Source organism: Entelurus aequoreus, linkage group LG27, assembly GCF_033978785.1.
Source record: "Entelurus aequoreus isolate RoL-2023_Sb linkage group LG27, RoL_Eaeq_v1.1, whole genome shotgun sequence".
Taxonomy (NCBI): domain Eukaryota; kingdom Metazoa; phylum Chordata; class Actinopteri; order Syngnathiformes; family Syngnathidae; genus Entelurus; species Entelurus aequoreus.
In genome coordinates, this window is record NC_084757.1 from 2852512 (window position 1) to 2874747 (window position 22236).

Sequence of the window (22236 nt, forward strand, 5' to 3'; positions counted from 1 at the left end):
ATTATGGTGGTACTTAATGAATACTTAGGTCTACTACACTACTGTATTTAATGTTGTCATAATGGTGGTACTTAATGAATACTTAGGTCTACTACGCTACTGTATTTAATGTTGTCATTATGGTGGTACTTAATGAATACTTAGGTCTACTACACTACTGTATTTAATGTTGTCATTATGGTGGTACTTAATGAATACTTAGGTCTACTACACTACTGTATTTAATGTTGTCATAATGGTGGTACTTAATGAATACTTAGGTCTACTACACTACTGTATTTAATGTTGTCATTATGGTGGTACTTAATGAATACTTAGGTCTACTACACTACTGTATTTAATGTTGTCATTATGGTGGTACTTAATGAATACTTAGGTCTACTACACTACTGTATTTAATGTTGTCATAATGGTGGTACTTAATGAATACTTAGGTCTACTACACTACTGTATTTAATGTTGTCATTATGGTGGTACTTAATGAATACTTAGGTCTACTACACTACTGTATTTAATGTTGTCATTATGGTGGTACTTAATGAATACTTAGGTCTACTACACTACTGTATTTAATGTTGTCATTATGGTGGTACTTAATGAATACTTAGGTCTACTACACTACTGTATTTAATGTTGTCATAATGGTGGTACTTAATGAATACTTAGGTCTACTACACTACTGTATTTAATGTTGTCATTATGGTGGTACTTAATGAATACTTAGGTCTACTACACTACTGTATTTAATGTTGTCATTATGGTGGTACTTAATGAATACTTAGGTCTACTACACTACTGTATTTAATGTTGTCATTATGGTGGTACTTAATGAATACTTAGGCCTACTACACTACTGTATTTAATGTTGTCATTATGGTGGTACTTAATGAATACTTAGGTCTACTACACTACTGTATTTTAATGTTGTCATTATGGTGGTACTTAATGAATACTTAGGTCTACTACACTACTGTATTTAATGTTGTCATAATGGTGGTACTTAATGAATACTTAGGTCTACTACGCTACTGTATTTAATGTTGTCATTATGGTGGTACTTAATGAATACTTAGGTCTACTACACTACTGTATTTAATGTTGTCATTATGGTGGTACTTAATGAATACTTAGGTCTACTACACTACTGTATCTTCATGTAGGTCATAATGGTGGTACTTAATGAATACTTAGGTCTACTACACTACTGTATTTAATGTTGTCATTATGGTGGTACTTAATGAATACTTAGGTCTACTACACTACTGTATTTAATGTCATTATGGTGGTACTTAATGAATACTTAGGTCTACTACACTACTGTATTTAATGTTGTCATTATGGTGGTACTTAATGAATACTTAGGTCTACTACACTACTGTATTTTAATGTTGTCATTATGGTGGTACTTAATGAATACTTAGGTCTACTACACTACTGTATTTAATGTTGTCATTATGGTGGTACTTAATGAATACTTAGGTCTACTACACTACTGTATTTAATGTTGTCATTATGGTGGTACTTAATGAATACTTAGGTCTACTACACTACTGTATCTTCATGTAGGTCATAATGGTGGTACTTAATGAATACTTAGGTCTACTACACTACTGTATTTAATGTTGTCATTATGGTGGTACTTAGTGAATACTTAGGTCTACTACACTACTGTATTTAATGTTGTCATCATGGTGGTACTTAATGAATACTTAGGTCTACTACACTACTGTATTTAATGTTGTCATTATGGTGGTACTTAATGAATACTTAGGTCTACTACACTACTGTATTTAATGTTGTCATTATGGTGGTACTTAATGAATACTTAGGTCTACTACACTACTGTATTTAATGTTGTCATTATGGTGGTACTTAATGAATACTTAGGTCTACTACACTACTGTATTTAATGTTGTCATCATGGTGGTACTTAATGAATACTTAGGTCTACTACACTACTGTATTTAATGTTGTCATTATGGTGGTACTTAATGAATACTTAGGTCTACTACACTACTGTATTTAATGTTGTCATTATGGTGGTACTTAATGAATACTTAGGTCTACTACACTACTGTATTTAATGTTGTCATTATGGTGGTACTTAATGAATACTTAGGTCTACTACACTACTGTATCTTCATGTAGGTCATAATGGTGGTACTTAATGAATACTTAGGTCTACTACACTACTGTATTTAATGTTGTCATTATGGTGGTACTTAGTGAATACTTAGGTCTACTACACTACTGTATTTAATGTTGTCATCATGGTGGTACTTAATGAATACTTAGGTCTACTACACTACTGTATTTAATGTTGTCATTATGGTGGTACTTAATGAATACTTAGGTCTACTACACTACTGTATTTAATGTTGTCATTATGGTGGTACTTAATGAATACTTAGGTCTACTACACTACTGTATTTAATGTTGTCATTATGGTGGTACTTAATGAATACTTAGGTCTACTACACTACTGTATCTTCATGTAGGTCATAATGGTGGTACTTAATGAATACTTAGGTCTACTACACTACTGTATTTAATGTTGTCATTATGGTGGTACTTAGTGAATACTTAGGTCTACTACACTACTGTATTTAATGTTGTCATTATGGTGGTACTTAATGAATACTTAGGTCTACTACACTACTGTATTTAATGTTGTCATTATGGTGGTACTTAATGAATACTTAGGTCTACTACACTACTGTATTTAATGTTGTCATTATGGTGGTACTTAATGAATACTTAGGTCTACTACACTACTGTATTTAATGTTGTCATTATGGTGGTACTTAATGAATACTTAGGTCTACTACACTACTGTATTTAATGTTGTCATAATGGTGGTACTTAATGAATACTTAGGTCTACTACACTACTGTATTTAATGTTGTCATTATGGTGGTACTTAATGAATACTTAGGTCTACTACACTACTGTATTTAATGTTGTCATTATGGTGGTACTTAATGAATACTTAGGTCTACTACACTACTGTATTTAATGTTGTCATAATGGTGGTACTTAATGAATACTTAGGTCTACTACACTACTGTATTTAATGTTGTCATTATGGTGGTACTTAATGAATACTTAGGTCTACTACACTACTGTATTTAATGTTGTCATTATGGTGGTACTTAATGAATACTTAGGTCTACTACACTACTGTATTTAATGTTGTCATTATGGTGGTACTTAATGAATACTTAGGTCTACTACACTACTGTATTTAATGTTGTCATAATGGTGGTACTTAATGAATACTTAGGTCTACTACACTACTGTATTTAATGTTGTCATTATGGTGGTACTTAATGAATACTTAGGTCTACTACACTACTGTATTTAATGTTGTCATTATGGTGGTACTTAATGAATACTTAGGTCTACTACACTACTGTATTTAATGTTGTCATTATGGTGGTACTTAATGAATACTTAGGCCTACTACACTACTGTATTTAATGTTGTCATTATGGTGGTACTTAATGAATACTTAGGTCTACTACACTACTGTATTTTAATGTTGTCATTATGGTGGTACTTAATGAATACTTAGGTCTACTACACTACTGTATTTAATGTTGTCATAATGGTGGTACTTAATGAATACTTAGGTCTACTACGCTACTGTATTTAATGTTGTCATTATGGTGGTACTTAATGAATACTTAGGTCTACTACACTACTGTATTTAATGTTGTCATTATGGTGGTACTTAATGAATACTTAGGTCTACTACACTACTGTATCTTCATGTAGGTCATAATGGTGGTACTTAATGAATACTTAGGTCTACTACACTACTGTATTTAATGTTGTCATTATGGTGGTACTTAATGAATACTTAGGTCTACTACACTACTGTATTTAATGTCATTATGGTGGTACTTAATGAATACTTAGGTCTACTACACTACTGTATTTAATGTTGTCATTATGGTGGTACTTAATGAATACTTAGGTCTACTACACTACTGTATTTTAATGTTGTCATTATGGTGGTACTTAATGAATACTTAGGTCTACTACACTACTGTATTTAATGTTGTCATTATGGTGGTACTTAATGAATACTTAGGTCTACTACACTACTGTATTTAATGTTGTCATTATGGTGGTACTTAATGAATACTTAGGTCTACTACACTACTGTATCTTCATGTAGGTCATAATGGTGGTACTTAATGAATACTTAGGTCTACTACACTACTGTATTTAATGTTGTCATTATGGTGGTACTTAGTGAATACTTAGGTCTACTACACTACTGTATTTAATGTTGTCATCATGGTGGTACTTAATGAATACTTAGGTCTACTACACTACTGTATTTAATGTTGTCATTATGGTGGTACTTAATGAATACTTAGGTCTACTACACTACTGTATTTAATGTTGTCATTATGGTGGTACTTAATGAATACTTAGGTCTACTACACTACTGTATTTAATGTTGTCATTATGGTGGTACTTAATGAATACTTAGGTCTACTACACTACTGTATTTAATGTTGTCATCATGGTGGTACTTAATGAATACTTAGGTCTACTACACTACTGTATTTAATGTTGTCATTATGGTGGTACTTAATGAATACTTAGGTCTACTACACTACTGTATTTAATGTTGTCATTATGGTGGTACTTAATGAATACTTAGGTCTACTACACTACTGTATTTAATGTTGTCATTATGGTGGTACTTAATGAATACTTAGGTCTACTACACTACTGTATCTTCATGTAGGTCATAATGGTGGTACTTAATGAATACTTAGGTCTACTACACTACTGTATTTAATGTTGTCATCATGGTGGTACTTAATGAATACTTAGGTCTACTACACTACTGTATTTAATGTTGTCATTATGGTGGTACTTAATGAATACTTAGGTCTACTACACTACTGTATCTTCATGTAGGTCATAATGGTGGTACTTAATGAATACTTAGGTCTACTACACTACTGTATTTAATGTTGTCATCATGGTGGTACTTAATGAATACTTAGGTCTACTACACTACTGTATTTAATGTTGTCATTATGGTGGTACTTAATGAATACTTAGGTCTACTACACTACTGTATTTAATGTTGTCATTATGGTGGTACTTAATGAATACTTAGGTCTACTACACTACTGTATTTAATGTTGTCATTATGGTGGTACTTAGTGAATACTTAGGTCTACTACACTACTGTATTTAATGTTGTCATCATGGTGGTACTTAATGAATACTTAGGTCTACTACACTACTGTATTTAATGTTGTCATTATGGTGGTACTTAATGAATACTTAGGTCTACTACACTACTGTATTTAATGTTGTCATTATGGTGGTACTTAATGAATACTTAGGTCTACTACACTACTGTATTTAATGTTGTCATTATGGTGGTACTTAATGAATACTTAGGTCTACTACACTACTGTATTTAATGTTGTCATTATGGTGGTACTTAATGAATACTTAGGTCTACTACACTACTGTATTTAATGTTGTCATAATGGTGGTACTTAATGAATACTTAGGTCTACTACACTACTGTATTTAATGTTGTCATTATGGTGGTACTTAATGAATACTTAGGTCTACTACACTACTGTATTTAATGTTGTCATTATGGTGGTACTTAATGAATACTTAGGTCTACTACACTACTGTATTTAATGTTGTCATTATGGTGGTACTTAATGAATACTTAGGTCTACTACACTACTGTATTTAATGTTGTCATTATGGTGGTACTTAATGAATACTTAGGTCTACTACACTACTGTATTTAATGTTGTCATAATGGTGGTACTTAATGAATACTTAGGTCTACTACACTACTGTATTTAATGTTGTCATTATGGTGGTACTTAATGAATACTTAGGTCTACTACACTACTGTATTTAATGTTGTCATAATGGTGGTACTTAATGAATACTTAGGTCTACTACACTACTGTATTTAATGTTGTCATTATGGTGGTACTTAATGAATACTTAGGTCTACTACACTACTGTATTTAATGTTGTCATCATGGTGGTACTTAATGAATACTTAGGTCTACTACACTACTGTATTTAATGTTGTCATTATGGTGGTACTTAATGAATACTTAGGTCTACTACACTACTGTATTTAATGTTGTCATTATGGTGGTACTTAATGAATACTTAGGTCTACTACACTACTGTATTTAATGTTGTCATTATGGTGGTACTTAATGAATACTTAGGTCTACTACACTACTGTATCTTCATGTAGGTCATAATGGTGGTACTTAATGAATACTTAGGTCTACTACACTACTGTATTTAATGTTGTCATTATGGTGGTACTTAATGAATACTTAGGTCTACTACACTACTGTATTTAATGTTGTCATCATGGTGGTACTTAATGAATACTTAGGTCTACTACACTACTGTATTTAATGTTGTCATAATGGTGGTACTTAATGAATACTTAGGTCTACTACACTACTGTATTTAATGTTGTCATTATGGTGGTACTTAATGAATACTTAGGTCTACTACACTACTGTATTTAATGTTGTCATTATGGTGGTACTTAATGAATACTTAGGTCTACTACACTACTGTATCTTCATGTAGGTCATAATGGTGGTACTTAATGAATACTTAGGTCTACTACACTACTGTATTTAATGTTGTCATTATGGTGGTACTTAATGAATACTTAGGTCTACTACACTACTGTATTTAATGTTGTCATTATGGTGGTACTTAATGAATACTTAGGTCTACTACACTACTGTATCTTCATGTAGGTCATAATGGTGGTAAAGTGTTCAATAAAACAAAAGTCAGAGAACCACTGCCGGGTAGATTGTGGTGTGTTACACTTCAGGACAATCTGACTGCACACCACACGTTTCATCGTCCCGTTTCCGCTAAATGCGCTAGTTTGGGCCACGTTTTAGGAACTGAAACATCCGCCACAGTGAGCACCGTAACTTCCGTGGGTGTTCGGGTTGTCGTCTTGCGGTTCCGTCAGAACCGGTAACTGATCCAAAGTGGTTGACCTCCTCCGAGCCGCACTCGGATTCCGCACAAAGGAGTCCAGTTGTCGCAGGGCATCAGCGTCAGGGCGACGGAGTCCGCGTAGCGCGCTAGCCAGCGAGCTTCCACACTGGATTTAGACTGCAGGTCAGAGGCCCCATGTCACATAGCAACACTCTCTTTACGCTGACAGTCGCCATCCAGTCCTGGGAACGCCGCTGAGACGGATCCTTTCCACGAGGCGCCCCCAGGGCTGGTCGCGTCTCGCGTGGTCCCGTCAAGCCGTGCCGTGATACTCGTCTGGCGGGCGGGCGGGCGGCGGAGGAGGAGGGGAGCATCGCGCACGGATGTCAGAAGTTGACACAAAATGATGGCTTCTCGCTGCTCACTCCTCGTCCGGGCTCTGGGAGCACAGACCTCCTAGGTCAGACGTCACCAACGCGGTGCCCGCGGGCACCAGGTAGCCCGTAAGGACCAGATGAGTAGCCCGCTGGCCTGTTCTAAAAATAGCTCAAATAGCAGCACTTACCAGTGAGCTGCCTCTATTTTTTAAATTGTATTTATTTACTAACAAGCTGGTCTATTTAAAGACTTGGTCTTCACTTGTTTAAATAAATTCATGAATTTTTTTTACTTTGCTTCTTATAACTTTCAGAAAGACAATTTTAGAGAAAAAATACAACCATAAAAATGATTTTAGGATTTTTAAACACATATACCTTTTTACTAGGGATGTCCGATAATATCGGCCTGCCGATATTATCGGCCGATAAATGCGTTAAAATGTAATATCGGAAATTATCGCTATCGTTTTTTTTATTATCGGTATCGTTTTTTTTTTTTTTAATTAAATCAACATAAAAAACACAAGATACACTTACAATTAATGCACCAACCCAAAAAACCTCCCTCCTCATTCACACAAAAGGGTTGTTTCTTTCTGTTATTAATATTCTGCTTCCTACATTATATATCAATATATACCAATACAGTCTGCAAGGGATACAGTCCGTAAGCACACATGATTGTGCGTGCTGCTGCTCCACTAATAGTACTAACCTTTAACAGTTAATGTTACTCATTTTCATTAATTACTAGTTTCTATGTAACTGTTTTTATATTGTTTTACTTTCTTTTTTATTCAAGAAAATGTTTTTAATTTATTTATCTTATTTTATTTTATATTTTTTTTTAAAAAGTACCTCATCTTCACCATACCTGGCTGTCCAAATTAGACATAATAATGTGTTAATTCCACGACTGTATATATCGGTTGATATCGGTATCGGTTGATATCGGTATCGGTAATTAAAGAGTTGGACAATATCGGAATATTGGATATCGGCAAAAAGCCATTATCGGACATCCCTACTTTTTACCTTTTAAATTCCTTCCTCTTCTTTCCTGACAATTTAAATCAATGTTCAAGTATTTTTTTTTTATTATTATTGTAAAGAATAATAAATACATTTTAATTTAATTCTTCATTTTAGCTGCTGTTTTTTCGACGAAGAATATTTGTGAAATATTTCTTCAAACTTATTATGATTAAAATTCAAAAAAATTATTCTGGCAAATCTAGAAAATCGGTAGAATCAAATGTAAATCTTATTTCAAAGTTTTTTGAATTTCTTTTAAAATTTTTGTTCTGGAAAATCTAGAAGAAATAATGATTAGTCTTTGTTAGAAATATAGCTTGGTCCAATTTGTTATATATTCTAACAAAGTGTAGATTGGATTTTAACCTACTTAAAACATGTCATCAAAATTCTAAAAATAATTTTAATCAGGAAAAATGACTAATGATGTTCCATAAATTCTTTTTTAAATTTTTTTCAAAAAGATTCGAATTAGCTCGTTTTTCTCTTCTTTTTTTTCGGTTGAATTTTAAAGAGTCGAAATTGAAGATAAACTATGTTTTGAAATTTAATTGTCATTTTTTCCCATGTTTTCTCCTCTTTTAAACCGTTCAATTAAGTGTAAATATCATTAATTATTAATAATAACATAGAGTTAAAGGTAAATTGAGCAAATTGGCTATTTCTGGCAATTTATTTAAGTGTGTATCAAACTGGTAGCCCTTCGCATTAATCACTACCCAAAAAGTAGCTCTTGGTTTCTAAAAGGTTGGTGACTCCTGCATTACATACACATTTATACATGATTAGGACACCTGACTCTCATCATTTGGATGGGTGGCCAAATACTTCTGGCAATATAGTGAATGTAGGGGATGTTTTGGGGGCGACAAGGAGCATGTTCATAGAAAGTGCCTTTTCTGCTGGTCTTACAGGAAGCAGCATGGGTCAGCGCAGCAAAAGCAGCCAGCGAGCGGCGCTTGACGAGCGCTCTATTTTGACACTCATCTACGACTCCTCGTTAGCTCCCCCAAAACAGAGCTGATGCGCTCGGACAGGCCCGGCCCTCCGACAACACACTGGCGGGGAGGATTTAGCGCTCCGCTGGGTCGTCCTGCGATGCCCCAAAATGAGTGAGTGGGTATCACAAACGCGAGTGAGGACGCAATTAGGCAGAGACGTTTGGAACCAGCGTCTATGCTGCCGTCCGAGAGTTGGCCCAACACTTGCTGTAGTTGCTGAGTGTTGGGTATGATGCAATGTTCATTGAACTGTGTTAAAAATGTCTTTTCTGGATATGTTAAAGAGTTGCCTATCATTCACAATCTCTATGTAAGACAAAAAAACATTTTTTTAAATGCATTCTCGGGACCCAACTTTTCCACCACAGAAGGCTCAAATATTAACATCAAATTAGTAATCTTACTCTTGATCTTAATCATATTCAATAGTTACATCTAACCTACTTAATAATCCTTGTCAAATGATATGAGTGTGTGGTTTGATGCCTGCTCTGTTGTAGACAGGAAGGCCCTGTAGAGGGTGACCGGGACAGCGGAGAAGATCATCGGCCGCCCTCTGCCTTCCCGAGAGCAGAGGTTCTTAACCTTTTTGACCACGAAGCCCAACTTTTCCACTACAGAAGGCCCCGGGGCCAACTCAAATATTAACATTAAATTAGTAATCTTACTCTTGATCTTATTCATATTCAATAATTACATCTAACCTACTTAATTAACCTTGTCAAAAGATATGAGTGTGTGGTTTGATGCCTGCTCTGTTGCAGACAGGAAGGCCCTGTAGCGGGTGACCGGGACAGCGGAGAATATCATCGGCCGCCCTCTGCCTTCCCTAGAACAGAGGTTCTTAACTTTTTTGACCTCGGGGCCCAACTTTTCCACTACAGAAACATTAAATTAGTAATCTTACCGGGACAGCGGAGAATATCATCGGCCGCCCTCTGCCTTCCCTAGAACAGAGGTTCTTAAATTTTTTTACCTCAGGGCCCAACTTTTCCACTACAGAAGGCCCCCGGGGCCAACTCAAATATTACCATCAAATTAGTAATCTTACTCTTGATCTTATTCATATTCAATAATTACATCTAACCTACTTAATAAACCTTGTCAAATGATATGAGTGTGTGGTTTGATGCCTGCTCTGTTGCAGACAGGAAGGCCCTGTAGCGGGTGACCGGGACAGCGGAGAATATCATCGGCCGCCCTCTGTCTTCCCTAGAACACGGGTTCTTAACCTTTTTGACCACAAAGCCCAACTTTTCCACTACTTAAATATTACCATCAAATTAGTAATCTTACTCTTGATCTTATTCATATTCTATAACTGCATCTAACCTACTTAATAAACTGTGTCAAATGATATGAGTGTGTGGTTTGATGCCTGCTCTGTTGCAGACAGGAAGGCCCTGTAGAGGGTGACCGGGACAGCGGAGAAGATCATCGGCCGCCCTCTGCCTTCCCTAGAACAGGGGTTCTTAACCTTTTTGACCTCGGGGCCCAACTTTTCCACTACAGAAGGCCCTGTAGCGGGTGACCGGGACAGCGGAGAAGATCATCGGCCGCCCTCTGTCTTCCCTAGAGCAGGGGTTCTTAACCTTTTTCACCTCGGGTCCCATCTATTCCCTAACAAACACTAACACTAAATTGGTAATTTTACTCTTGATTTTAATCATAGTCAATATTCATATTTAACCTACTTCAGTGTTTCCCACACATTCATTTATTTGTGGCGGCCCGCCACGAAAGAATTACGTCCGCCACAAATTTTAAAAAAAAGAAAAAAAAAAAAAAAAATTTAATTTTTTTTTTTTTTTTTTGTCCTGTCCAGCTTCTCAGGCAAATCATATAGTTGATGTAGATGCCCATACAGGCTGTTCAGATTTACTTTACAAAAGAGAAGTGTAGGATACTTCTCTTGTTGCCTTATTTGTATTTGACCACTACTGTTTTCTGTTTATTTGTTACTGACTGTGGCAGGACACCTCTGCCTCTGTTTCACTTTATGTTGCTGGTAAATAATATGGTTGTAGTAGTAGGCTAAAGTTAAATTATTTAGTATGCACTAATTAAAGGGGCAGAGCTTTAAGAGACATTTTAGCTTTTATATTTTATAAGATATATTTTTCGTAAGAACCACAAATAATACATATATTTCAGTGAATAACTTATTGTTCAAACCTGTATATAAATATGCACATAAAGTGTTGTAATTATATTGTAAAATGGATGAATGGATGGACATTTAAAACAAATGTGTTATTATTAATTAGTAAGTATACATTTTTTGAGCCTTTTTAGAGAAAATCATATCATTGTAGTAAATTATGCAAATTATTTGATGATGTCATGTTGACCACGCCCATAGCCACGCCCCCACCGCCACAGGTATCTTGGCAGTTTATGGGAAACACTGTACTTACAGCAAGGCTCAACACGGCAAATTCCTGGAGGGACTGATACTATACAATATAAACAAAAATAATACCAATAATAAATAATTGAAACAAAAAAAAACATACAATATATTATACAATATTGCTGTCTAATATTGTCAAATAACGTATCAAATAATCATAGTTGCATGTTACTTACACATACAAAGTATTAGAAAGCAGCCAGTAACAAACGTGTCCGCATCATTCAACGTCATGAAGTATTGCGGCAGGAAACAATTACCACTCCGCTTCCACTTAAAGACAGCGTCGGCCCATTCCAGATGGTTAATACTAAATAGTCTGGTGCTTTTTGTACATACTATTGTTGTTTTTGTAACATTCCACGCGACAAAAGTAATACGAGCGTGTAAGGATCCCTGCTGGTATCGCGTCAATATCGGTAGTGGCCAGAGCTGAAATATCGCTATGGGGGAAAAAGTTGCGTGGGGGACCGCCCTACTCGTCGCAAACCGGGTTATAGGATAATGTGGCGAAGGAGGCGGAGCCCAGACTGACAGCAGCAGCTGGGGAGGGGAAAAGGTCAACCTGAGTTAATCAGCTAGAATCAGCATCAGCTGAGGAGTGTGTGTGTGTGTGTGTGCACATATGCCCAAAATATGTATTAAAAAGAATCAAACAATCAAATAGAAAGCTAAATCTTCTCAGCATCGCGCTGAAAAAACTAAACGCCTCGTTTCCAACATTTGATGATTAAAACATGTGTGTGTGTGTACTCTAAAGCTAAAAATAAACCTCCACCCCCGTCAAGTAAAGCCAACGGGGCGGCCATACATTAAGTTAGCATGGACGCTAACTCCGGACAGGTGCCCATCAATTTTTTAAGCCGTGTTGACAAAAGCTTTCAGGCCGCTTTGGACTCCCATGTTGGCGCTGCACTTCCACCGTGTTTGATTGGTCCCGGCGTGGGAAAGATGTCCGTTACGGAGAGATACGAGAATAAAAAGTCATGTTCTTTCTTCCCTTCAATTGTTTTTTTGACCTTGAAGCACCAGGATCTTGCCTTCAAAGCAGCGTTTCCTTGACAACAGAGTCTTTAAAACAAATACATACGTACACAAAGCAAAATGCTCAGCGTCAACTCTGAGCAGGCACACTATTTAGATGGCTAGCTGCCTTTGTCACAAGCAAACGAGTATAAGGGGAGTGTTGTAGCAGCTGGAACAAATTATTGAAAATGTCGGTCTTGGCGGAGGCGGGCTGTATGCCCTCGAAATGAGTGGAAACCACACAGGAAATCATGTTCTACAGAAAAAAAAAGAGTGTTGTTGCAGCTGGACGTAATATAATAGACGCAATACAGCAATCATTTATTTAAAAAAAAAGAAGGTTGATCAGAAATCAGAGAAGGCGTTCTCTGAGCGAGTCGTATGCTGTAGTAGGAGGTCATGTTTTACAAAAATGGGGAGTGGTGTTGCAGCTGGAACTAGTTATTGAAAAAATGTCTGTCTGAAATCGGATAAGGCGTTGGCGGAGGCGGGCTGTATGCCCTCGAAACGAGTGGAAACCACACAGGAAATCACGTTCTACAGAAGAAAAAAAAGAGTGTTGTTGCAGCTGGACGTAATACAATAGACGCAATACAGCAATCATTTATTTAAAAAAAAAAAAGAAGGTTGATCAGAAATCAGAGAAGGCGTTCTCTGAGCGAGTCGTATGCGGTCGTAGGAGGTCATGTTTTACAAAAAAAGGGCCGTGGTGTTGCAGCTGGAACTAATTATTGAAAATGTCGATCTGAAATAGGATAAGGCGTTGGCGGAGGCGGGCTGTATGCCCTCGAAACGAGTGGAAACCACACAGGAAATCATGTTCTACAAAAAAAAAAAAAGAGTGTTTTTGCAGCTGGACGTAATAGACGCAATACAGCAATCGTTAATTAAATTTTTTTTTAAAAAAAGGTTGATAAGAAATCAGAGAAGGCGTTCTCTGAGCGAGTCGTACGCGGTAGTAGGAGGTCATGTTTTACAAAAAAAGGGCCGTGGTGTTGCAGCTGGAACTATTCGATGCATTATGAAGATCGTTTTTGTTGAAAATTTTCATCTGCAATCAGAGAAGGCTTTCTCTGAGCGAGTCGTACGCAAAGAGGAGGTTATGTTTTACAAAAATGGGGAGTGGTGTTGCAGCTGGAACGGATGATTGAAAATGTCGATCTGAAATCGGATAAGGCGTTGGCGGAGGCGGGCTGTACGCCCTCGAAACGAGTGGAAATCACACAGGAAATCATGTTCTACAAAAAAAAAGAAGAGTGTTGTTGCAGCTGGACGTAATAGACGCAATACAGCAATCGTTAATTTAAAAAATAAAAAAAAGTTGATAAGAAATCAGAGAAGGCGTTCTCTGAGCGAGTTGTATGCGGTAGTAGGAGGTCATGTTTTACAAAAAAGGGCCATGGTGTTGCAGCTGGAACTATTCGATGCATTACGACGATCGTTTTTGTTGAACATTTTCATCTGCAATCAGAGAAGGCTTTCTCTAAGCGAGTCGTACACAAAAGAGGAGGTTATGTTTTACAAAAATGGGGAGTGGTGTTGCAGCTGGAACTAATTATTGAAAATGTTTATCTGAATTCGGATAAAGCGTTGGTGTAGGCGGGCTGTTTGCCCTCGAAACGAGTGGAAACCACACAGGAAATCATGTTCTACAAAAAAAAAAAAGAGTGTTGTTGCAGCTGGACGTAATAGACGCAATACAGCAATCGTTACTTTCCAAAAAAAAAAAAGTTGATAAGAAATCAGAGAAGGCGTTCTCTGAGCGAGTCGTATGCGGTAGTAGGAGGTCATGTTTTACAAAAAAAGGGCCGTGGTGTTGCAGCTGGAACTATTCGATGCATTATGACAATCGTTTTTGTTGAAAATGTTCATCTGCAATCAGAGAAGGCTTTCTCTGAGCGAGTCGTACGCAAAGAGGAGGTTATGTTTTACAAAAATGGGGAGTGGTGTTGCAGCTGGAACTAATTATTGAAAATGTCGATCTGAATTCGGATAAGGCGTTGGCGTAGGCGGGCTGTTTGCCCTCGAAACGAGTGGAAACCACACAGGAAATCATGTTCTACAAAAAAAGAGTGTTTTTGCAGCTGGACGTAATAGATGCAATACAGCAATCATTAATTAAATTTAAAAAAAAAAAAAAGGTTGATAAGAAATCAGAGAAGGCGTTCTCTGAGCGAGTTATATGCGGTAGTAGGAGGTCATGTTTTACAAAAAAAGGAGTGGTGTTGCAGAACTAGTCAATGCGTTATGACAATTGTTTTTGTTGAACATTTGCATCTGAAATTTGGTGGAGGAGGAATTATGGTGTGGAGTTGGTTTTTCAGGAGTTAGTTCCAGTGAAAGGAACTTTGAATGCTCCAGGATACCAAAACATTGTGGACAATTCCACGCTCCCAACCTTGTGGGAACAGTTTGGAGCGGGCCCCTTCCTCTTCCAACATGACTGTGCACCCGTGCACTAAGCAAGGTCCATAAAGACATGGATGACAGAGTCTGGGGTGGATGAACTTGACTGGCCTGCACAGAGTCCTGACCTGAACCCGATAGAACACCTTTGGAATGAATTAGAACGGAGACTGAGAGCCAGGCCTTTTCTCCACCAACATCAGTGTGTGACCTCACCAATGCGCTTTTGGAAGAATGGTCGGGAAATTCCTACAAACACACTCTGCAACCTTGTGGACAGCCCTCCCAGAAGACTTGAAGCTGTAATAGCTGCAAAAGGTCACATTGACCCCTACGGGTCGGGAATGCGATGGCACTTCAACTTCATATGGGGAATTCAAATTGCTAGTCTCTCCCAGATTCTTTTTATGGCAATAAACTGATGTTTATATTCAATCAACAGGCAGTAGTTGGTATTTTGTGGTTTATTCTCAAAGCTTAGAGGACAAACCTGAGACCAACCCAGCACCCAAGCCTTCCTTAGCCCGGTCCAGATCGGTCTGAAAACCATCACGAAAACATTCTGTTCCTCAATCTCTCCCCCCCCCCGCCCTCACGCCCGCCCATTGTGTCCGTTATCTCAAGTCGGCCCGAGAAGGGAAGCAGGGAGGACTCCTCTTCTCTGCCTCCTACTTCAAGGCCGTCCACAGCGCAAGCACTTTGTCATGAGACGATGCAAAAAAGGAAAAGAGTACAAGATGGAACATTAGCTATTTAAAATATGACTATAGTCATATAAAAGAAGTAACTCTTAATTATGGATAAATGTGGATATATGCATCCGTCACTATGCATTCTATTTCATTGTTATGCTACTTTTCCTCTATTTGTTTGCCCTCTTTATTGGAATTATTGACAGTTATTTTAGCGGCGATGTCATCAGCGTGATGTTCTTTGTCCCATGAAGAGCCTGTCCTACATTTAGTGTGTCAAACTATTTAGTGAAGTGCCCCGGGCGGCCTCGTCTTTCTTTTAATACGCTTGCAAAAGATCAACTTGTGATATGGGTCGAGTCAAACAAACTGAATAATCACATTTATTTGTCTCAGCCTCTTCACTCCCCCGGCTTTTTGCTTGGGCTTTTCCACGTCACGTCCCAAAGAAGAAGGATCGACAAGCAAATTCATGTTTAAAGCGTCGCCATTTAACGTGCTTTTAAATGATTATTTTACACTTGCGAGATCAATACAATTATCAAAAGTAATGAAAAAATGACAATCACTTTTGTAGGAAATATTCATCTGAATTTAATTAACGTTAAAATGCTAATTTAGAAGAAAATGAACAATGCCAAGTATGAAAAACTCAGATTTCTATGTTTAAACGAACAAAATTTGCTAAAATGCTAGCATAAAACGTTAGCATGCTATCATAGGAGAAGTGAACATGCTAAGGTGGCGCCAAGTACCCGAAATAATTATTTTTAGGTTTAAACATACAGAATTAGCTAAAATGGTAGCATGCTAACATAGGATGAGGTAGCATACATCTAAAATAGCACAAAGTACCAAAATCCATGATTGTTATGTTTAAATGAACAAAATTAGCTCAAATGCTACCATAAAACGTTAGCATGCTAATATAAGAGAAATGGTCATACTTCTAAAATGGTGCCAACAACCAAAATCCATGATTTTTATGTTTAAACATACAAAATTAGCTAAAGTTGTAGCATAAAATGGTAGCATGCTAACATAAGATGAGGTAGCATACATCTAAGATAGCACAAAGTACCAAAATCCATGATTTTTTTATGTTTAAACATACAAAATTAGCTAAAATCGCAGCATAAAATGGTACCATGCTAACATAGGATGAGGTAGCATACAGCTAAGATAGCACAAAGTATCAAAATCCATGATTTTTATGTTTAAACAAACAAAATTAGCTGAAATGCTAACATACGTTAGCATGCTATCATAGGAGAAGTGAACATGCTAAGATAGTGCCAAGTCCCGAAATCCATGATTTTAATGTTTACGGAATTAGCTAAAATGGCAGCATAAAAAGGTAGCATGCTAACATAGGATGAGGTAGCATACAGCTAAGATAGCACAACATACCAAAATCCATGATTTTTTATGTTTAAACATACAAAATTAGCTAAAGTTGTAGCATAAAATGGTAGCATGCTAACATAGGATGAAGTAGCATACATCTAAGATAGCACAAAGTACCAAAATCCATGATTTTTATGTTTAAACATACATAACTAGCTAAAATGGTCGCATGAAGGGATAGCATGCTAGCATAGGATGAGGTAGCATACATCTAGGATGGCGCCAAGTATCAAAAAACATGATTTTTATGTTTAAATGAACAAAATTAGCTCAAATGCTAGCATAAATCGTTAGCATGCTAATATAGGAGAAATGGTCATACTTCTAAGATGGTGCCAACAACCAAAATCCATGATTTTTATGTTTAAACAAACAAAATTAGCTGAAATGCTAACATACGTTAGCATGCTGTCATAGGAGAAGTGAACATGCTAAGATGGCACCAAGTAGCGAAATCCAAGATTTTAATGTTTAAACATACGGAATTAGCTAAAATGGTAGCATAAAATGGTAGCATGCTAACATAAGATGAGGTAGCATACATTTAAAATAGCGCAAAGTACCAATTTCCATGATTTTTAGGTTTAAACATACACAACTAGCTAAAATGGTCGCATTAAGGGATAGCATGCTAACATAGGATGAGGTAGCATACATCTAGGATGGCGCCAAGTATCAAAAAACATGATTTTTATGTTTAAATGAACAAAATGAGCTCAAATGCTAGCATAAAACGTTAGCATGCTAATATAGGAGAAATGGTCATACTTCTAAGATGGTGCCAACAACCAAAATCCATGATTTTTATGTTTAGACAAACAAAATTAGCTGAAATGCTAACATACGTTAGCATGCTATCATAGGAGAAGTGAACATGCTAAGATGGCGCCAAGTAGCGAAATCCAAGATTTTAATGTTTAAACATACGGAATTAGCTAAAATGGTAGCATAAAATGGTCGCATGCTAACATAGGATGAGGTAGCATACATCTATGATAGCACACAAATCCACGATTTTTTGGTTTAAATATACAAAATTAGCTAAAATGGTAGCATGCTAACAGGATGAGGTAGCATACATCTAAGATAGCACAAAAATCCAAGATTTTAATGTTTAAACATACAGAATTAGCTAAAATGGTAGCATGCTAACATAGGATGAGGTAGCATACATCTAAGGTAGCACAAAAATCCAAGATTTTAATGTTTAAACATACAGAATTAGCTAAAATGGTAGCATAAAATGGTAGCATGCTAACATAAGAAGTTAGCATACAGCTGAGATAGCACAAAAATCCATGATTTTTAGGTTTAAACATACATAACTAGCTAAAATGGTAGCATGCTAACATAGGATGAGGTAGCATTCATCTAAAATAGCACAAAGTATGAAAGCATGATTTTGAAGTTGCAACAAAGCAAAGTAGCGTAAATGCTAACATAGCAGAGGTGACTCACCTGGGCGGGTCGAGGCTTGTAAGGTGAGCTGCTCTCCAGGTCTGCCAGGATGCTGGTCAGAGAATCGATCTCAGCGTCCAGACTAGAGCGTCGCTCCTCCAGCGTCTTCCCGGCTCCTCCCACCTGCCAGGAAGCAGGAAGCAGGTGGCGTCAGTTTGTGTGCGTTGTTTGCTGTGTGGTGTTGCCTCTTTGCATCAACATGCTAACTTTTGTGGCCATTTTACAGCCATTACACTTGTGCTTTAGCATGCTAACTTTCTTTTTGCATATTTTGCCATCGTACACCTCAGAGTCATAACTTGGTACTCAACACATGCTAACTGTTAGCATGCTAGCTTGTTAAGCTAGTTTTACATGCATACGTCTTAGAGTCATAACTTGGTAGGTTTTTTTTTGGTTTTTTTTATAAATGTGGCCAGCAATGTTTTGTTTTATGTGGCCAGTGACTTTTAAGTGGCCAGCCACACTTTTTTTTAAGAGTGGCCAGCCACAGTTTTTAATATAGCCAGCCACTGTTTTTAAACGTAGCCAGTCAGAGGTTTTAATGTGGCCAGCCACTTCTTTTTTTTTTTTAACGTGGCCAGCCACACTTTTTTTTAATGTGGCCAGCCACACTTTTTTTTAAAAAGTGGCCAGCCACATTTTTTAATATAGCCAGCCACTGTTTTTAAACGTAGCCAGTCAGATGTTTTAACGTGGCCAGCCCCTTCTTTTTTTTTTTAGATGTAGCCAGCACTTTTTTTAAAAGTGGCCAGCCACAATTTTTTAAGTGGCCAGCCACACTTTTTTTTTAATGTGGCCAGCCACACTTTTTTTAAGAGTGGCCAGCCACAGTTTTTAATATAGCCAGCCACTGTTTTTAAACGTAGCCAGTCAGATGTTTTAATGTGGCCAGCCACTTCTTTTTTTTTTTAGATGTAGCCAGCACTTTTTAAAAATGTGGCCAGCCACAATTTTTTAAGTGGCCAGCCACACTTTTTTTAAAGTGGCCAGCCAGTTTTTTTTTTAAAAGTGGCCAGCCACATTTTTTAATATAGCCAGCCACTGTTTTTAAACATAGCCAGTCAGATGTTTTAATGTGGCCAGCCACTTCTTTTTTTTTTTAGATGTAGCCAGCACTTTTTTAAAATGTGGCCAGCCACAATTTTTTAAGTGGCCAGCCACAGTTTTTTTTTAAAAAGTGGCCAGCCACATTTTTTAATATAGCCAGCCACTGTTTTTAAACGTAGCCAGTCAGATGTTTTAACGTGGCCAGCCACTTCTTCTTTTTTTTAGATGTAGCCAGCACTTTTTTTTAATGTGGCCAGCCACAATTTTTTAAGTGGCCAGCCACTTTTTTTAAGGTAGTTAGCCACTTTTTTTTAAGGTGGCCAGCCACTTTTTTAAGGTGGCCGGCCACTTTTTTTTTAAAGTGGCCAGCCACTTTTTTAAGCTGGCCAGCCACATTTTTTTAAGGTGGATAGCCACTTTTTTTAAGGTGGCCAGCCACTTTTTTTAAGGTGGTTAGCCACTTTTTTTAAGGTGGCCAGCCACAATTTTTTAAGTTGGCCAGCCACATTTTTTAAGGTGGCCAGCCACATTTTTTAAAGTGGCCAGCGACTTTTAACGCCTTGTAACGACTTGTTTTAATAGTGGCCAGCCATAATTTTTTTAAATAGTGTCCAGTTTTTTAATAGTGTCCAGTTTTTAATAGTGTCCAGTTTTTAAATAGTGGCCAGTTTTTAATAGTGGTCAGTTTTTAAATAGTGGCCAGTTTTTTAATAGTAGCCTGTTTTTAATAGTGTCCAGTTTTTAATAGTGGCCAGTTTTTAATAGTGGCCAGTTTTTAAATAGTGGCCAGTTTTTTAATAGTAGCCAGTTTTTAATTGTGGCCAGTTTTTTAATAGTGGCCAGCCATAATTTTTTTTTACGCGGCCTGCCCCTTTTTTTTAATGTGGTGTGGTTTGACATTTTTGCACTTTATTTCTTTATTGAAAGAAAATTCTACGAAGAGAAAAGTTGTTTGCAAATGTGGTTACAATGCTAAAAAATGAAAAATTAAAGGTAAAAAAAGAAATACACTTTATTGAGTTAACATTATTTCTTTATGGGGGGAAAGATGTTATGTTATGAGCTAGAGAATATAACAACTACACTACCCAGCATGCAACGGGAGTGACGAGCATGCGCGGTAGCCCCGAAAAGTGTTGTTGCATGTCACCACCCGGCAGCTAAGAATGAGGTTATGAGCACGCTGTGAAAGTAAACGTCAAGAACTCAGCCAACACGCCTCGTCTGCATTATTTATAATTAGACAGACAACATATATAAAGTGTGATTTTGTAACGTTTACAAGGAAAGAAAAACAAAAGTTGAAAAAGGGAGATATGTTGTATATATATGTATGTGCTGCGGTTGCTTTAAGAACGTTGTGACAGCTGCCGTAAAGGAGGTGCGTTGCTAGCCTGGTTGCTATGTTTCCGGTTGGTGGTAAAAGTGTTGGTCATGTGTTTGTACCCTGCTCAAATCTCTCAGTAAAGTTATTCATTGGATTATAGCTTTTGTTTTGAACTTTATTACACCTTGGAGCGCTTTTTCCCGTCCATTGTTTTCCTGCTTTCGCTATCTGCGCCTAATGACTGAGCTACGTGACGCCATTTCTTGTGATGTCCCACGGAGCATTTCTGGTCGGGACGGGATTCGAATAAAGAATCAACTCTTTTCCTTTACTATAGTGGTCTCGATAACGGGTACCGGTTCTCAAAAAAGGATTCGAGTCCGAGGACTCGGTTCTTTTCTTATCAAACAACCAGGAAAACCGGTTTCGAGTATCATCCCTACTGATGACACGTCAAACTAACTAGTTATGTTGTGGAAGATGACATGTCACACTAACTAGTTATGTTGTGGAAGATGACACTGATGACTAGTTATGTTGTAGAAGATGACACTGATGACTAGTTATGTTGTGGAAGATGACACTGATGACTAGTTATGTTGTGGAAGATGACACTGATGACTAGTTATGTTGTAGAAGATGACACTGATGACTAGTTATGTTGTGGAAGATGACACTGATGACTAGTTATGTTGTAGAAGATGACACTGATGACTAGTTATGTTGTGGAAGATGACACTGATGACTAGTTATGTTGTAGAAGATGACACTGATGACTAGTTATGTTGTGGAAAATGACACTGATGACTAGTTATGTTGTGGAAGATGACACTGATGATGACACGTTACGGTCACATGACTTTTGACTTGATGTAATGAAATGTTTCATTGATTAGTGGATTATTTGTCCTGCATGATCACTTATTTATAGGAGGGAGGAATGTTAGTCTGACATCATCCGCTCTTATTACGCAACAGTCTGCACAAGCTTGGACGGAGCGACCGGATGACCCTCTCACACACACACACACACACACACACA

The 22236-nt window shown here is 37.1% G+C and overlaps 2 protein-coding genes across 2 annotated transcripts in view; one reads left to right on the forward strand and one right to left on the reverse strand.

The window, feature by feature from the left end:
• Positions 1 to 22236, reverse strand: part of LOC133644198 (lipoma-preferred partner homolog) — a 214474-nt gene that overhangs the window by 191697 nt on the left and 541 nt on the right. The window contains exon 2 of the mRNA XM_062038544.1: positions 18818 to 18940. The gene's annotated coding sequence lies outside the window, so the exon portion shown is untranslated. The remainder of the gene's footprint in view (positions 1 to 18817; positions 18941 to 22236) is intronic.
• The window catches only part of LOC133644195 (tumor protein 63-like), a 498490-nt gene that overhangs the window by 122668 nt on the left and 353586 nt on the right, over positions 1 to 22236 (forward strand). The gene's annotated exons all lie outside the window — the stretch shown is intronic.